This window comes from Stegodyphus dumicola, chromosome 1, assembly GCF_044657685.1.
Source record: "Stegodyphus dumicola isolate Sdum_Otavi_A_Nest chromosome 1, ASM4465768v1".
NCBI lineage: Eukaryota > Metazoa > Arthropoda > Arachnida > Araneae > Eresidae > Stegodyphus > Stegodyphus dumicola.
Window position 1 is genome coordinate 107,754,642 of NC_140768.1, and position 23,781 is coordinate 107,778,422.

At 31.0% G+C, this 23,781-nt stretch overlaps 1 protein-coding gene across 6 annotated transcripts in view; it reads left to right on the forward strand.

Annotated features, from left to right (window-relative positions):
- Positions 1 to 23,781, forward strand: part of LOC146999192 (uncharacterized) — a 68,236-nt gene that overhangs the window by 29,494 nt on the left and 14,961 nt on the right. Inside the window, exons 1-4 of one of the 6 annotated variants that reach the window (XR_015041742.1) lie at positions 9,445 to 9,570; positions 10,673 to 10,782; positions 12,876 to 12,918; positions 16,102 to 16,494. The exons of 2 other annotated variants lie outside the window; for them this stretch is intronic. The gene's annotated coding sequence lies outside the window, so the exon portion shown is untranslated. Of the gene's footprint in view, positions 1 to 4,177; positions 4,374 to 9,444; positions 9,571 to 10,672; positions 10,783 to 12,875; positions 12,919 to 16,101; positions 16,495 to 23,781 lie in introns of those variants that run through there. 3 more of the 6 variants (XM_085819021.1, XM_085819046.1, XM_085819039.1) reach the window with 3 other exon arrangements.

A 23,781-nucleotide genomic window follows, 5' to 3' on the forward strand; every position in this document is an offset into this window, starting at 1 on the left:
TGCAGCCGAATGTAAAAATGTTTTATTGTATTATTAAACTATGTTGATTAAAAAAATTTTGAAAAAGTAAAGAAAATCATGTGGAATATAAGCAATCTAAAAATGAGCAATCCACAGCAATATATTGTCAAACACGATGCATGATTTGACACGTGATTGTGAAACTTTCACTCAAAATCACATAATAGCCTAAAACATTTGATTTCTACAAGTGAATTCTTAAATAAACAAATTCTTGTTTTTCTCTTTTTTATTTCATTACTTTAGCACTTATACTTCTCTTAATAATAATAATAAAAAAGGAGCAATTTTTTTTAATGATTTATGTTTTATGTTCTTAAGTATAAACATACATATGTATACAAGTAAATTTGTACTTCTCATTGTGAACATGTCAGTTCTCAAAATGTTTAGCAAAAGAGCCAGTAAATTTATATCCGAATGCCAGGAGTGAATGCGGATTGCTTTATCCATCAAATTGATGATTAATCATATTCTTTACATAACTGTAGTATGAACTTTTTGACTGTACTTTAACCTTCCAGCGGGCACGCCTTCTGCACCAACAAGAAAGGTTGTGCGTATTTCCTAGATACGCTATTATAAAAAATAAACTTTCCAGAGCAAAAATATGAAAATTATTTTGTAAATAGTTAAATGCTAATAAGTACAATTGAGTTAAACAATATTAACTTTAAATTAAGGAAAATAAAGTAAGTATAAAACACTAAAACAGTATAAAAAGGACTAAAGACTTACCAAACTAACTTGAAAGTAAAACAAAATTAAACTGCCAATATTTCAACTGAACTTTTATATTTTTAATAAGTGGAAAAACACATTAGATATTACATAAAAATTGAATTTCATAATCACTTCATTGCATCGCTGCAGCCTGAACAAATATGTTTACAGTGCTCTAGACAAATGAATTTCAAACAAATCTCACAGCTGAACCTCGTAATTCTAGTGTGCTTGTCATTTTGGCAGGGTTTGCATCTTTTTTTCCCAGAAATCGTTTCTTCAACAACACCTAATTCTGATTTTCATTTCAACAATTTTAATTTCAGCTCACTTTGAAGAGAGGTAGGGCTTCTTTTTTCAACATTTTCCTTCATAAGAGCATTTGCTAGCTTTCGCAGATATTGCCTTCTAAGTAATTTTTCACTATTATTCGTTGAATGAATTATGTAGCTGTTGATTGCTGCTGTATTCAGCATAGAGAAGAAAACTACAAGAGGCCAACGCCTGGTGTTCCTGGCAACATTGTACGAAGCACAGAGTCTGTCCACTGTATCCACACCTCCTTTGGTACGATTGTAAAATGTGATAATCTCAGGCTTTTTTTGCTCCTGGGTATCTTTATCTATTGCTACGTCATCATGAAGACTTGAAATCAATGTGACGTATCTGTAACAATTTGGTACATAGGAGAGAAGTGTCATAGTTTTTCTAAATCCAAAAAGACTCGTATTGGGTTCCCGATTTTCTTGTTTTTCTTGAACTGATCCGGAATTTGAGGGTTTTTTTTTTTTTTTTTTTTCAGAGTACCTACAAACGACAATTTCTTCTCATCTAGATCTCGTACTAACTCAAAACTTGAAAACCAGTTGTCTGTGGTTATATTTCTTCCAGTGTTATGAATAGGTTCTGTCAACCTTTTTACAACATCGTGCGGTTTGTTGCTTATGCAAAAAGGACCATCTGGCTGCGCTCCAGCATAAATTTCCATATTCTATGTATAAAAACATACAAGCATCTGCCATGGCATAAATTTTTATGCCATATTTATTCGATTTTTTAGGAATGTATTGAATGAAACCACATCTTCTTCGATATCCTTCCAATTTCTCATCGATTGTGACATTCTCTCCAAGTGAATAACACTTCTGGCAATTAGAGACAAACTTTTCAAAAATGTTTCGTATTGGAGCCAAGCGGTCGACTCCTCTTCGTTCTACTCTTGTGTTTATGTCTTCAAATCGTAAAGCTCTTAGTAAAAACAAAAATCTCTTCAAGTTCATTACTACTTTAAAATCATCCATTCTCCACAGTTCCTCAAGATTAACTCTGTTGCCATGATAAATACCAGCTAAGTAAAGTAAGCCCAAAAGAGCTTTTATTTCTGCTCCATCCGTGTGTCTGCTGTCCCTTATACGAGAATAATTAGACCTCACAGAAGAAATAAACTTATTTGTATCTTCAGCGATGATTTCTATCATACTATCAGTAAAGAGGCGTTTCCATATATCCAGAGATATTTAGCTTCACCGATGATTCCAGGAATATGAACACATATGTCTCGAGGCGCTCGTTTAGTTTTCTTAAATGGTTCTTTATGCCATCTCCAAGAATCGATGACTTTTCTGTTCTTCATTTGATGAGCTATATACACTTCGAAAGAATTATCATTATTATTTTCCTCTTCAGAACTGCTCTCTGCACTTGTCTCCGATTCTGAGTTACCTTCTCTTTCTGAAATTTGCTTTCTTCATCTGTAATGCTTTCATCTAAAATAATGTCCTCATCGTCCTCACTGTCACATAAAAGCATATTTCTTTTTATCTCAAGGTCCGTCGGATTATTCATGTCGAGTATTTTACTTTTATCCGCCATAACTGAAAGGAAAAGAACAAAAATATCGTACATGGTCGCGCGTATGGTGATGTATACAGTGCTTCTATTTTATCATTAAAAGTAATTATGCACACAAATTGTATAATTATGCAAAATTTAGATGCAAAAGAATAAAGATTTTCTATAATAAAAAAGGAAATTAGATATAACAAAAACTTACTTCAACGGTCGCGCGTATTTCTGGAATACAAATAGTAAATCTGCAGACTCGCATTAACCCCTCAAAATTCAGCAGACGACTGAAAGAAGGGCGAATGAAGAGGAGAGAGTAGTCAAGGTCAGCACCCTCTGGCCTACGAAACAAATGCGAAATTAATATCTAGTGTATCTCACACATACGCGTGCCCGCTGGAAGGTTAATAACCAAGTGTTGTCTTCAAATAACTGAAGAGAAAAATATTTAGGATGTAGGAATTATATGTTACTTGATCTGTGCATTTGGCATATGACAAACAACAAACATGTGCTAATTGTTTACACTTTCAAAACTTTGCTAAAGCAGCCATGGCTCTTTTTAGCTCAAAAGGGTTTTTAATTTTGTTTTGGGATTTCCCTTTTCAAATTATTGCCACCATATATTATCGCTTTGTATTATTTTTAAAGAAATTAAATAACGAAGAATCTACATGTAGCAACACTGTTTGAAATAAAATATTTTCATCTCCAACACACGAGATTATTGCCATTTGGGAATGTAAGATTTTTATCTCTTAGTATCGAATATTTTCTGATTTTGCTATCGAATTGAATTTTATATGGCCTAAATGCAAAGAACATGATATTTAATAAAGTTTATAATAAAAACAGGAAAAGAAAATTTAACATTGATATGATGAATAAGAAAAGAGTGAAATAATAGAAAAATGTATGCTAACCTTTAACAATACATCCATCGGGAATTCTAAACATATTCTGCTGTTAAGCTTTTAAAAAATTTGTGGTTGTGTTGTTGAACTGTATGTGGTGCAAATGCAAAGAAAACTATGTTTAATAATAATGCTAAAGAGAAAAATGTTAGTAGAAGTGAGTGCAAGAGCAGAATGGTAGACTGCAAGGTCAGCGAGAGTGTAAAAAACCCTGATAAACTCTTGCTTGTCCACCAGCAGCTGAGCGGCAAAGTTGCTGAACACTGGTCATTCAATTCGAGGTTTTTCCCAAATGTATACAAGCCAAATTCCTTTAAAGTGTCCTCCAGGAAGGCATCCCTTCTCTTAGGCAAATAGTCCTTAAGTGATTTGCCCTGATTAAATAAAAATAAAATAAAACCCTTTTGGGTGACCGTTAAAATCTGTATTCTTCCAGATTTCTTTTTTTTTTTTTTTTTTTTTAAAGTCGGTAATCTTTAGCGTACACATTATACACTTAGATTCGATAAGATTACACTTATAAGGTCTATGGATGTGTTTAATAGCATGGCAAAATGCTTGCCATTTTATAATTTTTTTAACTTTAATGCGTGTTTATTTATTTATTCTTTTTTGTATTGAAAGGTGTGTGAACTTCACTTCAAACAATAGGATGTTCTGAGACAAACTGAATTCTTTGGTGAAAAAACTAATTGTACCACTTTCATATCCTTGTTTAAAAAATGGAGCAATTCCAAGTCTGTTTCCTGATGGTCTGAGTCATCTTAGCTCCAGTGTTTCATCAAGGGAATAACCAGAGCTTAAATGACTTTAAAGAGAAAGAGATGCACTTGAAAAAGCAGTAGCCTGTAGCTTAGCTGAAAAGGAAGAGTATGAAAGAAAACACATGTTTTATAACTTAGATGAACTAAAAATTTGTTTTGATACTATGATGTTACCAAATAACTGGATAGTTATACACAGGCCCATTCATACCATGATTCTTAATATTTCTAATGACAATAATCCAAGAATTCTAAAATCGATAATTATTGATTGTAATTTGAATATATCTGTAGCCATTAGAAATGTACCAATTAAATCATTGAAGCAAGACCTAATCCCATCAAAAATTAACAACCTTAAAGATCTTTTAAGTATTTTAGAGAGCGTAGACTTATTTGTCTCTAATGCTTCATCTGAAGACAATATTCAACATTACTTGCAAATTGTAAGTGAATTGGTGACGACTTTAAAAGAGAGAATTCCACATAAGAGCAATGAAATAAATTTTCTCCTTGAGCAAATATCAAACTTAAATTCTGAAAAACAACAATATAGGTATTCAGCAAATTTTTTAATATTTTCTACTTTACTTCACACGATTTCACCACACGCATATAATTTTATTCGAAAGTCGGAAAATATTATTATGCCACATCCACGGACCATACAGAAATTTTTTTCAGATTTTAATAAACATCCAATAAATGAATAATTCAACCAAAAATTCCTAAGTTACATAAAATTTATATTTCAAGAATTATCACAAAAAGATCTGCCTGTTATTTTAATGATTGATGAAATCCACCTAAATCAAGCATTTGATTATTTAATTATTTATTAGCATTTGATTATTGAAGGTGGTAATTTGTGTGCAATGGCATATAATTGTAAAAATGCTGCATCTAGTGCATATTTTTTCATGTTTCGTAGCCTGTTATCTGTTTATAAGGATGTTGTACATAATTTGCCAGTGAAAACACTTAGTGCAGATAACTTATATTAAAAAAATTGTTGTGTGATCAGAAAATATTGGGTTTAAAATTATTGCTGTTGTCACCGACAATAATTCAATTAATAAAAAGGCTATGTCTCTGTTTTCAGAACCACCTAAAGTTAGTATCGTTTATCCAAATCCTGTTGACAAATCTAGGCCATTGTTTTTTATTATTAATACAGTGCATATTTTAAAATGTATTAGAAAATAACTGGGTAAATCAAAAAAAATAATAATCAGATAAAATAATATGTTTTTTCCAAGTTTTGATGCTTCACATATTGAAACTGCATCTTTTTCTTGTATTAAAAAATTACATGAATTGTAAACTGGTAAATTATTAAAGTATGCTTATGGTCTGACAATAAAAGCTCTCTATCCAACTAATTTAGAAAAACAAAGTGTAAAGCTTGCATTACAGATTTTTAATGATAATGTTATTGAAGCATTGTTTTCTTTTGAGCAGCAGAAAAAAAATAATAAACTTTCAAGAAACTGGAAAATTTATTAAAATAATAAACACCTGGTGGTCAATTGTAAATGTAAAATCTATTTTTAAAGGGGTTCATAAAAATAATATATTTGAAACACCTTTCACTGTGGCAGACAATGATGAAAAAAATATTTTTATGAACAAATTTTTTAATTGGTTAGATAGTTGGAAAAATTTGAATTTAGCATCTGGTTCCCTAATCAAAGAAACTAACCAAAGAAACTGCAGTATCTCACACAACATATGCTTTAATTGAGATGTCAAGTTATTGTATAAATGAACTGGGTTTTGAATATCTTTAACTTGGCAAAATACAAACGGATATGTTAGAGGCTAGATTTGGTAAGTATAGGCAACTGGCTGGAGCTCACCATAATATTTCAATCAGACAGGTTTATGAAATAGAGGGTAAATTAAGACTTCAGAGTACTTTACCAACCTTAATAAATTCTTCAAAATTTGAAAAATTCCTCTTCATATATCAGATTTTATAGATGCCGAAGAACAAGCTTTTAATGACACTGATGTTCAAACGTTCATGGATGATACAGTCAAAAGTCTTTAATCCAGACACGCATAATCCGGAATGATCTAAAATCTGGACCTCAAAGCTACAAACTTTCTGCGCATGCATCAACGCATATATGCGTTGACGCATGCGCGTAATACCTTTATAAGTATAATGGACAGTATAAGCTAAGCTAAAATTGTCTACTTATCTATTCCAGTTAATGTTGCAGATTGCGTTGTTCCTTAATCTTCGAATTGGATCTGGCTGATTATTTTTTGCAGACTGTTAGAGCAATTTTATAAAAGTAAGTTGGAACTTTCGATTATGTCAAATAGAATTTCTGATGCTGGAGCTGCCAAAGGATCTATAAAGGGAAAGCATGTTTCGGCGTCCATCAAACAGAAAGTGGAATTGCTGCAAAAAATGGATAAAGGCTCCTTTGTTTGGGGGGGTGTGCAATAAACTGGAAGTTGATCTGTCAGCACTATCCTTATCTTCAGGGCAGATGTTTTTATTTTATTCAGCATATAATTCCTTACTAAATGTAGTATTTCGTCTCGATGTACTCCATTGTTGATATGATTTAAATCAAATTCCTCATCATTATAAATATCACGAATACAAATGAAATAGTTTTCTGGTTGCAATTTTTTAATTTCGACTGCGTAATGTATGCTTTATGCATGCGCGTTGAAAGAAATGTTTAATAAAATAAACAAAAATAAATATTAAGCTTTTTTTTTTTTTTTTTTTTTTTTTTTTTGTAAATTTTAATACTTTTTAGATCATACCCAGGCAGCAAATATCTCCAAGAATATACGTATAATTTTGGTGAAATAAGCATATGGTATTTTTTGCACGTTACTTTTACGAAATTTATACGAATGAAAAAGGGTGAAGTTACTGTTGACTCTTTATCGTCATTTTTACGAAAATTATACGAATCCGAATATACTGAAAAAAACTACCGCCATAATGGTATATTTTATTTGTCACTTTTACGCATATTATACGAATCCGAATGTTCTGAAAGAAACTACAGTCAAAAGTCGTTAATCCGGACTCGTCGGGACTTCGGCGATTCCGGATTATCGATTTTTCTGAATTACAGATCATCAGTTTAAATCTCGTAAGATGGCATGCAGAAATTATAAAATTAAAAATATGAAAAGGTAATTTATGAAATAAAGAACAATTATGATCTAAAGGGTATCAAAATTTACAAAAAAAACCTTAATATTTATTTGTTTACTTTATTAAACATTTCTTTCAATGTAAGCTGTTTAAGTTGTTTCGTTTTCTGTGATAATACTTTCTCTTTAATTCTATAAACAGACATAATTTCTTGTTCAGTTACAAAGTTCCGCTGTTCAAGTCCCGTAATTTCTGTGCCGAGAATACCTACTTACTTGTCAATCGAAATGTTTTCGTTTTCAATAACCTCTGGGTCACTTTCTTCACTATCGGAAGCGAATTATAATGACGAGGAACTCTATTTAAATCATATCAAAGACCGAGTACATCGACATGAAATACTACACTTAAGTAAGGAATTATAAGCCAAATAAAATAAAAACATCTGCCCTGAAGATAAGGATAGTGCTGACAGATCAACTTCCAATCCGCAGCGTGAAATTGATAAACAGATTTCGGATTTCAAAACATACTTTCGCTTTTTAGATACAAATTACATATTAGTAAGTATATATTGGAAATTCTATTTGACATAATCGAAAGTTCAAGCTTACTTTTATGAAATTGCTCTAACAGTCTGCAAAAAATAATAAGCCGGATCCAATTAAGGAACAACGCAATCTGCAACATTAACTCAATTAGATAATTTTAGCTCAGCTTATACCTCCGTTACACATTAAACGTGCATGTGCACAAACATATTCGCAGCCGTAAAGGTCTTACGCGCTCTCGTAAACGCATGCGTGAATGCGACGCATGCGCAGAAAGTTTGTAGCTTTGAGGTCCGGATTATTGATCATTCCGAATTATGGGTGTCCGAATTCACAACTTTTGACTGTACTGCCTTTATGGTATATTTCATTCGTCACTTTTACGGATATTATACGAAGTCTAAAAAGGTTGAAAATGAAGTTTATTAATTCAAAATATTTAGTGCATTTTTGGTATTTCACTTTGTTTTCCTTTTCCACGAACATGAAGAAAGGGGCATTCATATATGAGGCTAAAATTTTTCTATGAATTTTAACATGTGAACTAAATCTTTACGTGCATTTTTGCAAAAAATTATATTTTCTTAATTTAAAGATCTTCAAAATAACTTATTTATTTTCTTATATCAAATTTGTTATTTTTATTCATATCAACAGTTACATTAATTTACACAGTTTAATTTTTTTTATGAAAATCCTATTACCCATTTAACTGGAATAAGCTGTATATTAAATTTGTGTACTTACTGAGTTTGGTACAATACTCGCCTTATTTTATTTAGCAAATGTGGGCATTTAAATTGGAATAAGACTAGCAAATCTTTCATGTCGAGGAATAGAATAATAAATAGAGGAGAAGATGCTTGAAAATGTTTAATTTCTTGAAGAATAGTTTAATGTAGACCAAAGGATCATTAATTATAATCAAAGACATACTAATATTTTTATTTAATAATAATAATAATAACTCTACGAAATTGCAAGCTGAATCCTGATATTTTGCATATATTTCAGTTCCTTTAATCTTTGTTATAAAAATCACAAGAGGCTAACACAAAAGGAAAAATGATATAACGATTTTAATAATTTTTATATGAGGAAAAAATAAATAAATAAATATATTATATTTTATATTTTTCCTGAAACAGTTAAAGACATTCTTAATATGGAGATCTACAGAATAAGTACAAGGGTCCAGTTAAATGAACTCAAAATCTGCATAGTTAATTTTACGCTAACTCATAAAAATTAACCGGATTTACGATTATACACTGAGCATGCGCATACACAGACATTTCTATTTTTCGTAGAAAAATTGAATTATTAACCTTAATACAGAGATGCTGTGAATATAAATTTATATAATGCAAAAGTAAGTTTATTTCATATGCTAATTTAGAGGCTTTCTTAATATGTTTAATTATAAAGAAAAAAAAGCGTTGCAATTCTTGTTCACTGACCAATGGCAAAGCAGACACTTTCTACTTCCGGTTGTGTCGGGATATTTGTGAAGTCAGCAATGGCGGTCGAAAAGAATGGTAAAGTCGCAAAGAATACTGTTTGTTCATGGATTGGCGTTTGTGACTGAAACCATCGATGTTACTAATTATTTGAAGAAAGTAAGTGAATATTTTATATTTTCAGTGTTTAATACTCGTACTTTCTTCACCTATATAAAATTTTATAAATAGCGTCTGTGTAGGAAATGTGATTTTCCATGTGTTGTTCTTTTGTGTACATGCCTAATGATTCATTTTCAGGATTTGGTACTGTTAATGACATAGAATACCAAATAAATAAATTGAAAAAATTTTGCACTAGTCTGTTTCTTACTGTTTGTGTCACTCCTGTTTGTATGTGTCTCACCTTTTTATAGTTATATTATTTTTACTCAAACGTTTTAATATTTATCTTAAAGCATACTGTAATTAAGCAGGAAATAGCTTTTAATGGAAAAAGAAAGGCAATATTAACATGACTAATTGTTCAGAAATCTGTTATGGAAATATTATCTACCTTATGCCAAAAAATAAAGCATGTAACTTTCATTTATTTATGAAATTCAAAATTTTTTATTTGCTTAGCGTTTTCCCTAAAAATAATTTAATTTCTTATTTTTGAATTTAGTTTTATAAATTTGCTTTAATATATAATTTTTAACTCAAAGATATTGTGCTATTAAAAAAGAAAATTTTATGCGATAGAAACACAGGTACTTTGTTCCAAATCTGTGTTAATTTTTTTTATATATATACTGAATTTTCATGCACTTGTAATTACTGAAATATATCCTTTCATGAATAATAAGTAAGTCCTTTCATGAATGTATTTCTTTTTTGTTTGTTTGATTTTGTTGTTTTAAAAGATCTGCCATAGTTAAAGAAAGAAAATAAAGTAAGAATGCTTTAACTTTCAGTTTTGAATAAATTTATTACTATTTACTGCAGCTTCAAGTTTCTCTAAACATAATTTTCGAAGTCAAAACTTGATAGTTATGTTGATAATTAGACTTGCATGAAAAAATTTATTGAAAAATTAATATTTGATCTAAAATACCTTAAATTATATGAATTATATTTTACTAAATCATGTATTTTGATATAACTAGATAGTTAAAAAAATGAAAATTGTAAATGTGCAGAAATGCTTATATAAAACCAAGAAATTGTTTATATTTTTGTTGCTTTTCCCTTGTAAATTAAATATATATATATATTACAGTCTGGGGAGTCAGCACCCTGCTGAATTATAGTAAACGAGATGTCCAATCTACTAGACCATCAAAGACGCAGATTTGGGTTTTCTATTTCATAGTTATTGAAATCATAATGGTATGTTTGTTTAAATTAGTACTGTTTATGAATGTGATAAAAATAAATTCTGATAAGCTAAGAAATGATTTATTTTCTATTAATTATGAACTGTAAATAATGTAACCAATTTTCTTCATAGTATTTACTAAACATTTTTTTTTTTTTTAAAAGGCAGGCAGTCTTATTTATACAATTCTTGCAGAGATACCAAGAAATAAAACATTTCAGGAATTTTCACTCAGTATATCTTGATGTGTAAAATCATGTTGTTCAATGCCATATTACTTTTTCACAGGAAAGTAATTTTATTCATCTAACATCTGCATAAATCAAACTTTTTTAAGAATGATTACAGTTTCTAAGCTAACTTAAAATTTTCAGATTTAGAAAATATATGTTTAATGTAGCATTAGTTTTCCATGGAATAGAAAAGGTTTTCAAAATGTTCAGTTGTTAGAGGGAAATAATATAAATGAGATTCTCCTGATATAGTTTCAACTGGAAATGAAACTGAATTTTCGGATAGTGAAGATTTCATTTAAGAATTCTAATAAAACTGATTAATGTAAATCCTCTGCATTTAAGAATTCTAATAAAACTGATTAATGTAACAGCTTTAGCTTAGCACCGATTTTAAATGATTCATGTAGGTATTCTTCTGTTATCAGGACCAGATTCAGAAATGTGTGTTTATATGCATGCATTTTTAAATGTAGGTGCTCGTGTGTGCATGTGTATATTCTTTATGTATGTATTTGTATACACATATATGTGTATACATATATATGTGTGTATACACATATATGCGCATACATGCATATACACATGCTTACATATCTACAGTGGAACCCTGAGATACAAGTTTAATTTGTTCCAGCATTCAACTGGTATAGCGAATTTCTCGTATCTAGAAACAAGCTTCCCCATTGAAAATAATGGAAATTCAGTTAACCCGTTCCACACCCCAAAAAATATCAACATTTTAATATCAAGTCAATTTTTCCTAATAACATTGGTAAATAAATAACCATAGTTTAACTTTGTTACCAACATTTTAACTCCTTCTCATTAATCCAAACCAACAACGATTTCTCAACATCTAGGAGTACTTTTATGGTGCTTGGAAGCAACAATAATTCCTTTGGCTACATCAGGTTTCTTAATTTCTTGCTGCTTCTTCAGAATAGTATAGATTTTTGATGTTGAAAGGCCGCAAGTCTTCGCCAGTTCCGTCACCATGCTTATGTTGATCTATGATTTCTTTCTTGATATCGATGGCCATGGCCTCCTTATTTTTCTTTGCAGCACTATCTGAGGCAACAATCTTCTTGCGATTCATATTGAAATAATTATTTTCACGTTAAATGTCATAACAATTAACTTACAAGTGCACAAACACGTATATAAAAGAACACTGAGTGATCTGACGAGGTGGTTCCCTGAGCTGAGCCGGATAGGGAAATGGCACCACCCCTACCAACAGCCTGGCTCATTGCTCGTTATCTGAGTCAATGCTCGTATTTTGCTCATACTTTTCTGAATCCCATCCTAATAACAGAGGAGTACCTTTGCCAGTATTGCAACAGAGCTAGAATGAATTATTGTGTTAAATATGTGGAAAATGCATGCTTAAAGTACTGTTATTTTCTAAAAATATTCTGTATGTCTATTTTTTACAAGAATAAAAAAAAGCTTAAAGCTGTTAATTTATTTATTAGTCCAAAGGGGCTTTGTCCCTAAAGAACTATTGTTTATGTTTTGCATTGGTTCACTATAAATATCTGTTTCACTTTTCAAACTGTTCCTACCAAATGTTAGAGTCCCTAGTGTGGGATTAATACTATCTATATTAGTGCCCTCTTTAACCTATGTTAGGGTTAACCTGTATAACCTACAAGGATTGCCAGTGTAGGTGAGATATCTAGGTAGTCATCATAATACATACCTTATTTTTTATTATTTTAAAATTAAATTGAAAGTAATAAACTAGTTTTCAAGAATGGAGTTAAACTAGATTTGCATTCAACTCTGGTTTATTGTGTTAATGATGTTTTGCTGTAACAACTATGATTTTTTTGTTTAAGTATAATAATTTAAAATGTTTTTTCTAGAGAATGAAGTACTGCCACTAAGTCGTGTTGGATATGTTGCAAGGTAATTTTCTATTCTACATTAACTCAAATCTGTATGTCCTGTTACAGATATATTGGCAAAAATAATGAAAATCTGACATTCAAAAAGAAAAATAATAACATTGAATGTAGTATATTAGATGGTTAACTGCAGTTTGGCAGCTCATTAATAATCTTTCACATATTGAATACGAATAACTTTGACAATTAGCGGTATTTTCAATAATATAAAATTAGGCAAGAAAGCAGCTTTAGCTTAGCACTGATTTTAAATACAACTCTCTTAATTTCGAAGGCGATCCTGCACACACAGGTCCTGTGTAATAGAAGGCTCGCCAATGGTCCAGCAGTAAAGTCGCTGAACACTGGTAGTTCGGTTCGACGTTTGAATCCTGCGAACGGTCTGGCTGCGTGGCCATTTTCATGGTTTTCCCCATGTGTAACATGTATACGAGCCAGTTTCCCTTAGAATGTCCTTCACGAAGGCATTCCTCACCTTAGGCAGATAGCCCTATTGTGCTTTGCAGTAATCAAATAAACCTAAACCAAACCTGTTACAGATGTATTTTTATGTTACTAAAATAGTAAAACTTAAAACTAAACTAAACAAACAGCCCTTAGAGAGCCATGGCTGGCAATGCCTTGATATCTACTTTCTAGATGATGAGCTCTGTGGTGTTTGTGCATAAGTGGTCAGCTTGTTGCAGGCCCCCCGGTATTAAGTCCCCAATGGAACTTGGTACTAATTTTATTGACCCACTCAAGGGATGAAAGGCTGTTTCAACCTTGCCCAGCCTGGGAATCAAACACCGGACCTCTGGTGCTGCTGCATGACGCACTAGCCACTGTGCTACCGAGCCTCCCTAAAATAGTAAATTTATGAAAATTATAAAAAAAAATTTGAAATATCAGGGTACTTTTCCGTTTCGCCGGCGCAAATCTTGCCAAGCAGACTTTATTGGCTACAACACACAGTATACACATAAAAAATGTTAGTTCTAAGAAATTTTTATTTTAAAGGCATAAACATTTTAATATCTTCTAAAATTTTGTAAAATGATAATAAAGACAATAAATTTGTAGAAAGACATTAATTTGTATTTGTAAAAAGAGATTAATTTAAGAATTTACTATGCTTTCATGGTGCAACATTCTGATTCGCCATTTCATATCACGTGACCCCAAGTGATCTCATCTCATGTTAAACTACACTAATTCTCTCAGTAATTATCTACATTAATTTCAAGTTAAATCTTAATTTGGAATACAAGTTTAAATGCAAGAATTATTTCATTTCGTATGAATAGCTTACTCAGAAATTATGTAAAACCGCAGTGCTTTACTTCGCTAGTGCATTCTCATTAGAATTGATGAATTTAACCCTTGATTTTGCCTTTTCTATATTTTCGGGTGAGCGTGTGATTGCATCCTAATTGATTTAATTACTGCAAATGGCCTTAGGACATAAAATTGAACTATCTGGTAAAAATTCTATATAGTTGTATCCCAGTATTGAAAGAAACATTCAGTCTGATAGAAATAGCTGCGACGTGTTTTGAAAATGAAACGTAAAAGGTTACCAGCGAGGATATTCTGTTTGGCATTGGTTGTACCATTTTGGGCGACTTTATCGCTTGCACCGGCAAAATGGAAAAGTACCAATATTGGTTTGACAAAGGTAAGATATAATTGAATTTAATAAGTTGGAAATACTGTCTGTCTTTCCATGAGTTAAAAAATAATTTCAAATAAAATTTCTTTTTTCACTTTTTCATGTTATTGTAATCTGATTTATCATATTTAGTCACATATTCCATCCCTCTTTGCACTATAGTATATAATTCAAAGGACTTATCAGTTTCAGCAATAATTTTTTTACCAGTATACATTTTTACCATAGCTCTGTTTCTAAATCATATCCTGAAAAATTAAGGAGTAAAGTACACAAAGAAGGAAAATTTGCAAGTAAATAATGGCATTTAGTGTTGTTTATGTGTCTAATATTTGTCCTAGATTGTAAAAGTTATAAAATTCTGTTAGCTTTTTTAAATTATTCTTTTTTAAATTGAGATGCTTAAGTATGTGCAAGCAAATGCATACATTAACAGTTACGTAGAATTATGTTTTGGGTATCAAATTCAGAAATTTTTGGCCTGTTTTTAGAAGATTTATTAATGATTTATACTATATTAATATTGGTAAAAAAATTCTGTGGCTTTTATATGAGAGTATATATTTTAAAATAGCTGCATGATATGGTAGAGGTAAAAAGCTTCATGTGGATCATAAATTAATATTATGTGGGAATTTTTCATTTATTTAATAAAGAAAATATTCAAGCCACAATTAAATTTTTTTCACTGGATTATTTGCATACAAAGTTTGCAGCAAATATTTCCTGCAACAGAAGTGACAATTTTTATTTTGCCAAGACAGGAAATTTAGTTAGTGAAAGCAATAACTCTATTTTTGAAGGAAGACTTCATTTAGTCTTGCTATTATTCTACGTGGCTTTTAACTTTTTTATGGTATTTATAATTTTATTGTTATTCAGCTTTCTGTTTGCTTAGAATGCACATGAATGTAGACTTAATATTTTATATTGCAAACTGAGATGCCATTGTTATCATAATTAAAGATTTGTGTTCTGATTTTGGAGGAATTTACTGATAATACTTTTGATTGTGTATTGGTTTCTGGTTTATTGAAATGTGTAAAATAGCCTGTTAATGCATATATGTATGTTAATGACATGTATATAAAGTATTCTGTTATATGTATATAGTGTTGTGATTAGTTTTCTGCTTACTCTTTATTTAAGAAAAAGTTATCTATAAGAAAGCGGATATTCTTTACTATATGTAGGAGTAAAATTAAAAAGGCTAATGCAATATAATTAATACAAAATTAAGTTTTTTCTCGTGTACTTAAATACAAACATAACCATTAAAGACTTTCTTAACCTTGCAGTTCTAAACAAATCTTTAGGTATTTTTTACTTGAAATTATAGGCATTGTGTAAGTTATATAATTGAAGTTTACTGTGTAATAGTATGAACTTAAATTTTTAATTACTGAAATGTAAATTTTTAAATATGAAATACTCAGTGCATTTTATATGCATCTTTTAATGCTTCAACTATATTTAAAAACTGAAAACATCTGAAGTGTGAAATTATTACAAATTTTTCTTTTTCTTGTTTAGGAGCTGTTCTCAAAACATTGGGTGACAAAGAATTCACTTTTACAAAAATCGAGCAGGATATTAAAGACAGCGAACTATAGAACAGATATGGCGAAGCTGAATGAAATCTATGTTGAATTTTATTATTGAAAAAAATTATGCTCTTCAGATTGTTTAACAGTAATTGCAGCTTTCGAATACCTGTAAAATAAACCTAATTCGTAAATTAATTTCATGTGTATTTCTTTTGAAAGTATTACAGTTCTTAATACTTCAAACAACTTGAAATTTGATACTTGTAAATTTATGTGGTATATGTTCATAATAATTTTATAATTTAAATAACTCATTGTCATTATATGAGCATAATCTAAAATGCACAGCATTTGACAACAAATTAATAAAAAATTAGCCAATAATTAGCCTTCTAATTGCTTTCTTTTGTCCAGTTGCCTCCTTTTAAATCATTTAATACAATAAAGCTATTTGATGAAAAAAAAATAATTGGTATGTACACATCAACATGTACATTTATAATGATGTTATAGAAAAAGTCACATGAGATAAATATTCAAAAACTTAAATATTCCTAAACAAATTAACTTTTTAAAATTTTATCTGGTATATAAGATAAAATAAAGAACATATTTATGTAATTTTGAATTTGCAGAATTTTATGAACTTATTTATGAAATTAACAGTTACATTGTAAAAGGGAACTTTTTAAAAATACTTCGATAAAGCACTTCTTTTGTAGAGGTGAACTTTTAGTACTGATCTAATATATTTTTAAGATTTTAAACTGAGAAAGACAACAATTATAGATTACAATACATTGCAAGATTCACTGATAAATGTAAAATTTTTCATATCATAATTATGTGTGTAATTAAAACAGAAGTTACTCGATTAACTTGCATGCAAATTAATATTTTCTTTAACATGTGTGGGATAAACTAAATTTTAATAAATAAATATGTATATATTTGTGTATTATCTGAAGATATGAATGAAATATTTGTGACAAATTTATCTTCAAGGAAAATAACAAAAAGTCAACTTGGTAACTATTGGAAAAGGTAAGTTTTCTACAATTTCCTGGTCTATATTTAACAATTTTAAAATTTAGCACACTCATTCAAATAATCTAAACGTATGATGTTTTCTTTTGTGCTACAGTCGTTTACTGAATTTGGTAATTAACTATATTGTACTTTAAATTAACGTAGATATTCCCTGTATTCATACCTGGCAACTTTTACGAATTTTTCATAATTTTTACGAAAATGCGTTTGTCTTTACGATTTTACGATCATAATCCATTTTTTACGATTCTTTTCATTTTTCAAGTGTTTTTAGTGATTTTTGTCGAAATTTTAGAATTTTTCACCAATTCAGCGATTTTTGCCAATTGCATCGTATTTTACCGCCAATTACCGACTACTTCGAATCCAGTAACCTGCGGTTTCTCCCAACTCGCCGCTTAACCAGCCAATCCAATGCACTGCAACTTTTACGAATTTTTCATAATTTTTACGAAAATGCGTTTGTCTTTACGATTTTACGATCATAATCCATTTTTTACGATTCTTTTCATTTTTCAAGTGTTTTTAGTGATTTTTGTCGAAATTTTAGAATTTTTCACCAATTCAGCGATTTTTGCCAATTGCATCGTATTTTACCGCCAATTACCGACTACTTCGAATCCAGTAACCTGCGGTTTCTCCCAACTCGCCGCTTAACCAGCCAATCCAATGCACTGAACTTGTTTCTCCCACTCTTTTCTTTGTGGGCGCCAGATTATTTTTTTCGCGTTTGCTTCAGCAGCAAGGGAATTACTCAGCGAGCGTGGATTGTCGCATTCTGTTTTTTTTTTTGTTTGCACGTGCTACGAATTTTCTTAATACGTCGTTGTTACAAAATGAGTTAAAAAAAAACGTATTCTCAATATTTTCGGCCTGCCTACAAAGCCGAATTTCCAACAATTAAAGAATCCTTCAAAGGAAATAACTATGCATTTTGCAACGTGTGCGTGTGTGACTTCATAATAAGTCACGGTGGAAGAAGCGATATTGTGAAGCATGTTAAGTCTAAAAAGCATGGCGTTAATGCTTCGGCAACGTCAAAGAAAGTGGATGATTTTTTTTTCAAATTCGGATGCCGATGTCATTTTGGCAGAGTGTTTGTTTACTGCATTTCTCATCGAACACAACGTGCCGCTAAGCGCTGCCGATCACGCCGGTCAACTTTTCAGACGGATGTTTTCCGACTCCAAGATTGCTCAGAAATATGTTTGTGCTCGCACGAAAACATCTATTGTGAACGAAATTGCTTGTGATGCACAAAGTAAAACAATAGCTGCACTCCAGAGTTCAGCATTTTCGGTGTCAATCGATGGCAGCAACGACAGCAATTGGAAGCTTTACCCCATCGTTGTCACATATTTCTGTGATGTTTCTAATGAAATGAAAACTCATCTTTTGTGTCTTCCATTGTTAAATGGAGACGCTACGGGGGAAAATATTGCCTCCTTGGTAATTAATGAGTTGAAACAATTTAACATCCCAATATCAAACTGCATTTCATTTGGTGCAGATAATGCTCATGTCATGGTGGGGGACAAAAATGGTGTAGCCTCTTTCCTCAAAAAAGAACAAAATGAATTAATTGTTATTGGATGCCCATGCCACTTAATTAATTTGGCAGCAGAAAAAGCTGCAGCTGTAATTCCACACAGTAATGCTGAGTGCGAGAAAGTCTTCAGTGTTGTGAAGAAAAACAAAACTATGTTTCGTTCTTCAATTTTACCAAAAACTATAGAAAACATTTTAATTGCTAAATGTTATGAGGAAACTAATTGTTATGACAGGAAATTTTCCAAAGAATTTTCGGCTGAAGCCAAAAAATGCACTCTAAATTCATTGCAATAATTTTTTTGTGTAACATTAAGTTCTTGTTTTATGTTTCCTAATAAATTTTTTAGTTACTAGTTAATTGAGATTTACTAACGCAAGTACAATTTTCTTTCTTCTGTTTGTATAAATTGTTATTTTTTTAATATCAAAGCATGATATTAATTCTTCGTGTTCTTCTGAATTTTGGAGAAATCTTCTGAATTTTTATCTTTAGAGGTTGGCAGGTATGCCTGTATTTTACGGTACAAAAACTTATATATTTGATAATAATTGACCTAAATCTTCCGTATGTTTTCTTTGCATATACAAATGACTTTGGTAAAAATTTAGTCTGATGTCTTCTCTTTACTGTGTATAAGTGCACATTTTTGGTAAAAAATTTGCATAAATCTCCAATTACCTATTTACTGCATTTTTCGTAAAATGTGCTTATTTTAATCTCGTATTTTTACTTCCTTGTACGAAGTAAAAAGGAAGTATTATAATCGCGAAAAGTTTCAGGCAGCATATTTCAACGAAAATATCCATTTTGACCGCTATCGAATGCAATTTAACGATGTTTTTGCGTGTTATCTGTACGTAAGGACAGAATAAAATACTCGTTTCCTTCAAAAAAATTATAAAACTGCTTTAAAATTAATTCTGAAGAGAATTTTTCGTGGCATTATGTACGTATCTCGCATAACTCAAAAACGAGTAGCCTCAGAACGTTGAAATTTTGTATGTAGGACTGCTATAAAATGTAGATGTGCACCTCGTATTTTGGTTGCAATTGGCTGCACCAAACATATATAAATATACTTATAAATATATCCACTCTTTACCCTGCTCGGTGATCTCAGTTTCTTTACTCTTATATGTTTGTAAATTGTACATTTTTTGCTTTAACCTTTTGAGGTCGGGGCTTTGGTAGCAGTAAAAGCTACCAAAGGACGGGGAATTTTGAACCGAATGCTTTCCCCCTTTAAGAAATCACCTCCTACTTGCAACAGATTCTTGTGTGTTGTTTAATGGATTCTCAGAGGGGTGCATCTATCTCGCAAAAGGAAGATCTTTGAAAGAGATAAGTGGTTAAAACCCTATGGACGTCAAATTTGACATTTCACCCCACTTTTCAGCCTGGAAAATGGGGGAAAATGACATGGCCTCTAAAGTGGACAACCCAGTCTTTTCAAAGAGAGGATTCTATGGCCACTATAATGGCCATCCCGTCTTTAAAAGGTTAAAAATGATTGAATTATGTTGTTTTTATCTTCCGGTTAAGGATTTTACGCCTTTAGTAAATCTGTGTGCTATATTTTTAGAATTATCAGCAATTTTAAAGTTGTTTAATTGCCGCTAAGCCTGTTTTTAATGACGGCCATTGATGTTTACATTTGAAACAGGAGACTAGTGGATTTGTTGCCAATCTAGAGAAATTTAGCTTCGCAACAACAAAGATAACACATTTATTTATTATTGTCAATTAAATCATGCTTAATTCTTTTGAGATTTACTTTGTAATTTTTAATATAGATATTTTGAGTTTTTATGTATTTTTGCCTTCTTGCGAAGTGAGAACTGAATTAATTAAATGAGAAATATTCAATCATCTGTGAGAAGCTGTTTCTTTTTTGTTTTGTTTCCTTAATTTCTTTTATACATAGTTCTAGCTTTATTATAGTATTTGAATAGAACATGTGGCAACGATTAGATAATTCTTTAAATGATATACATTTTGTGCATTCTGAGTTATAATATGAATGAAATATAATACTGTTGAGTAAACCTAGCGCCAGAGTGTTGGTATGGTAAACAAAGTGAATTTTAAAGAATGCATTTATTCTATTGTGGTTTATGCACTGTCGGCGAAGTAGGTTTAATTCAATCTAATAAGTTTAAATAAAATGCAAGAAAAAATGCATATAATTTAATATTCCGTACAAGGAAGTCGTGGTGTACACATCAGATTTTTTATATAAATCTATGCAAAAATGTTCTGCATATTATGATTAAAAGATAAAATATTAATTTGATATCAAATTTTTACATATCCACCTTTTAGGTATGTACAGCAATACGGAATATATATAACTGGAAAATTTAAATGCAAAAAAATTAATTTCTATTCAAAAATTACGTAACACTTAAAGGCTGAAAATCACTTTTAATATTTCATTTCAAAGTGACTACAAAATATGCAATTTATTTAAAGTGTTATTTAGTAATAATGAATTTAGTAAACAAAAATGCAAATGAACGATAGCATTAATTGATTTAAAACATGGAATTGATGTTTACAAAATTTATTGCATATTTTGTAGTCACTTTGAAATGAAATATTAAAAGTGATTTTCAGCCTTTAAGTGTTACTTAATTTTTTGAATAGAATTTTTTTTTTTTTTTTTTTCATTTACTAGTGCATTAAATTTTCCAGTTGTATACATTCCATATTGCTGTACATAACTAAAAGGCAGATATGTAAGAATTTGATATAAAATGATATTACCTTTTAATCAAAGCATGCAGAAAGTTTTTGCGTAGATTTATATAAAAAATATGAAATTAAAATAAGTACATTTTACGAAAAATGCAGTGAAAAGGCAATTGGAGATTTATGCAAATTTTTTACCAAAAAAATGTGCATTTATACACAGTAAAGTGGAGAAGACATCGAATTAAATTTTTACCAGTCATTCACATATGCAAATAAAACATAGGAAAGATTTAGGTCAATTACTATCAAATATATACGTTTTTGTACCGTAAAATACGGGGAATATCTACCTTAATTTTTACCTAATATATATGTTTATATACAGTAAAAAATCGGGGAAATTTACGTCAATTTTTACTAAATATATACGCATACGTGAAGCAAAAAATTGAGATTTGCGTATATGTGATAAATATACGTAAATTTTACTAAAAATATACGTAAATCCCTGAAATTTATGTCCCGACAAGTCCGGATTAAAGACTTTTGACTGTATAACAGTTGATGATAGTAACATACACGACATAAAATTGGATATACCTATTATAACATATATAGCTGGATATTGCTGTTACATTATCTTTAAAAAAGTTAAAATGTGATGTATGTAAATCCAGTATTACTATTGATAAGGAGTTGGCTTTGGAAAATATTCACTTATGGATTAAGGTTTTTGGTAGAGGACTAATGTATCCTCATCCTGATATTTTACATGCTGTTATATATAATTTTATTGTTGTGAAGAAACTAATTTCAGATGAATATGAGCAAAAATTTTTATTTTCGGCTAATCCACGAGATACAGTGTGTAAAATTACTGAAAATTTACTTCATGAAAAATTTTTTTTTAGAACTGAATGACTGCAAAACTTCATAACCCTCAGATTATTTTGAAAAATATCATACAATCATCAACAAATATTTTTCTAAATAATTACTGCAAAAAGTTAAATGATAATCTTTTAAGCAATAATTTAACTAAGCAATGGAAATTGAAAACATTAAAAAAATAGTTTATGTACAATGTACGTCCAGAAAGTAAGTTTCGTTTGGTAATAAAAGTAAATTATGTAAGCTACAGAAAAGTTATTTATTGCACAAAATTCAACAACTCTTAAACTACTTTTCCCCATAACTGCCGAAATATTGCAGGTATTTGTCATAGCGTGGCACAAGTTTTTGTATACCTTCTTCATAGAAATTTGTCGCCTGTGTCTTCAACCAGTTGGAAACAGTTTCTTTCAGCTCGTCGTCATTGTTGAAGTGTTGACCGCTAAGGAAAGACTTAAGATGTAAGAACAGATGAAAGTCGCTAGGAGCGAGGTCAGGGCTGTACGGAGGATGGTCAAACACTTCTCAGCCAAATCCCTGTAGGAGGTTTTTCGTCACATTTGCAGTGTGTGGTCGTTCATTGTTGTGAAGAAAAACAACACCTTTTGACAGCAATCCTCGGCGCTTATTCTGTATTGCGCTGCGCAATTTCCGAAGTGTCTCGCAATAAGCATCTGCTCTGATTGTTTGACCACGCGGTAAGAAATCAATGAGTAAGATGCCTTTCCAGTCCCAGAACACTGTGCACATCATTTTTCGAGGTGTCAAAATTTGCTGCGGCTTAACCTTTGCTGGGGATGAAGTGGGCCTCCATTCCATTGATTGCCGCTTACCTTCAGGGGTGTAGTAAGAAACCCAAGTTTCATCTCCTGTGACTATCTGTGTCAGAAATTCTTCACCGCTTTCAGCATAACGGGTCAAAAACTGAAGTGCACTACCCATCCGTTTTGTTTTGTGTTGCTCGGTAAGAATCTTTGGTACCCAACGTGAGCAAAGTTTACGAAATTTCAGTTTTTCGGTAACAATTTCATGCATTAGTGATCGTGAAATTTGGGGAAATTCCATAGCGAGAGCACTAATTGTAAACCTTCGGTTTTCATGGATCTTGTCATCAATCGCGTGAACCAGTTCTTCTGTAACCAAAGATGGACGCCCACTTCATTCTTCATCGTGCACATCACTACGTCTGTCATTGAACTTTCAGACCCATCTTCTCACCATTGAATCACTCATCGCTTTTGGTCCGTAAACATCGCAAATTTGCCGATAAATTTCACTAGGTTTCACTTTCTTCGCATTCAGAAAACGAATCACAGATCTGATTTTACAAGCGGCGGGATTTTCAACCAACACCGACATTAAAACAAGCACAACAAAGCGTACGTGACTGACAGCGATCTCTAAATGGTGCGCGTTTCTTCTCCTTGATATAGAGCGTATTCTGCGCATGTGCGGAACTGCGATCGCAGAGCTGCAGCG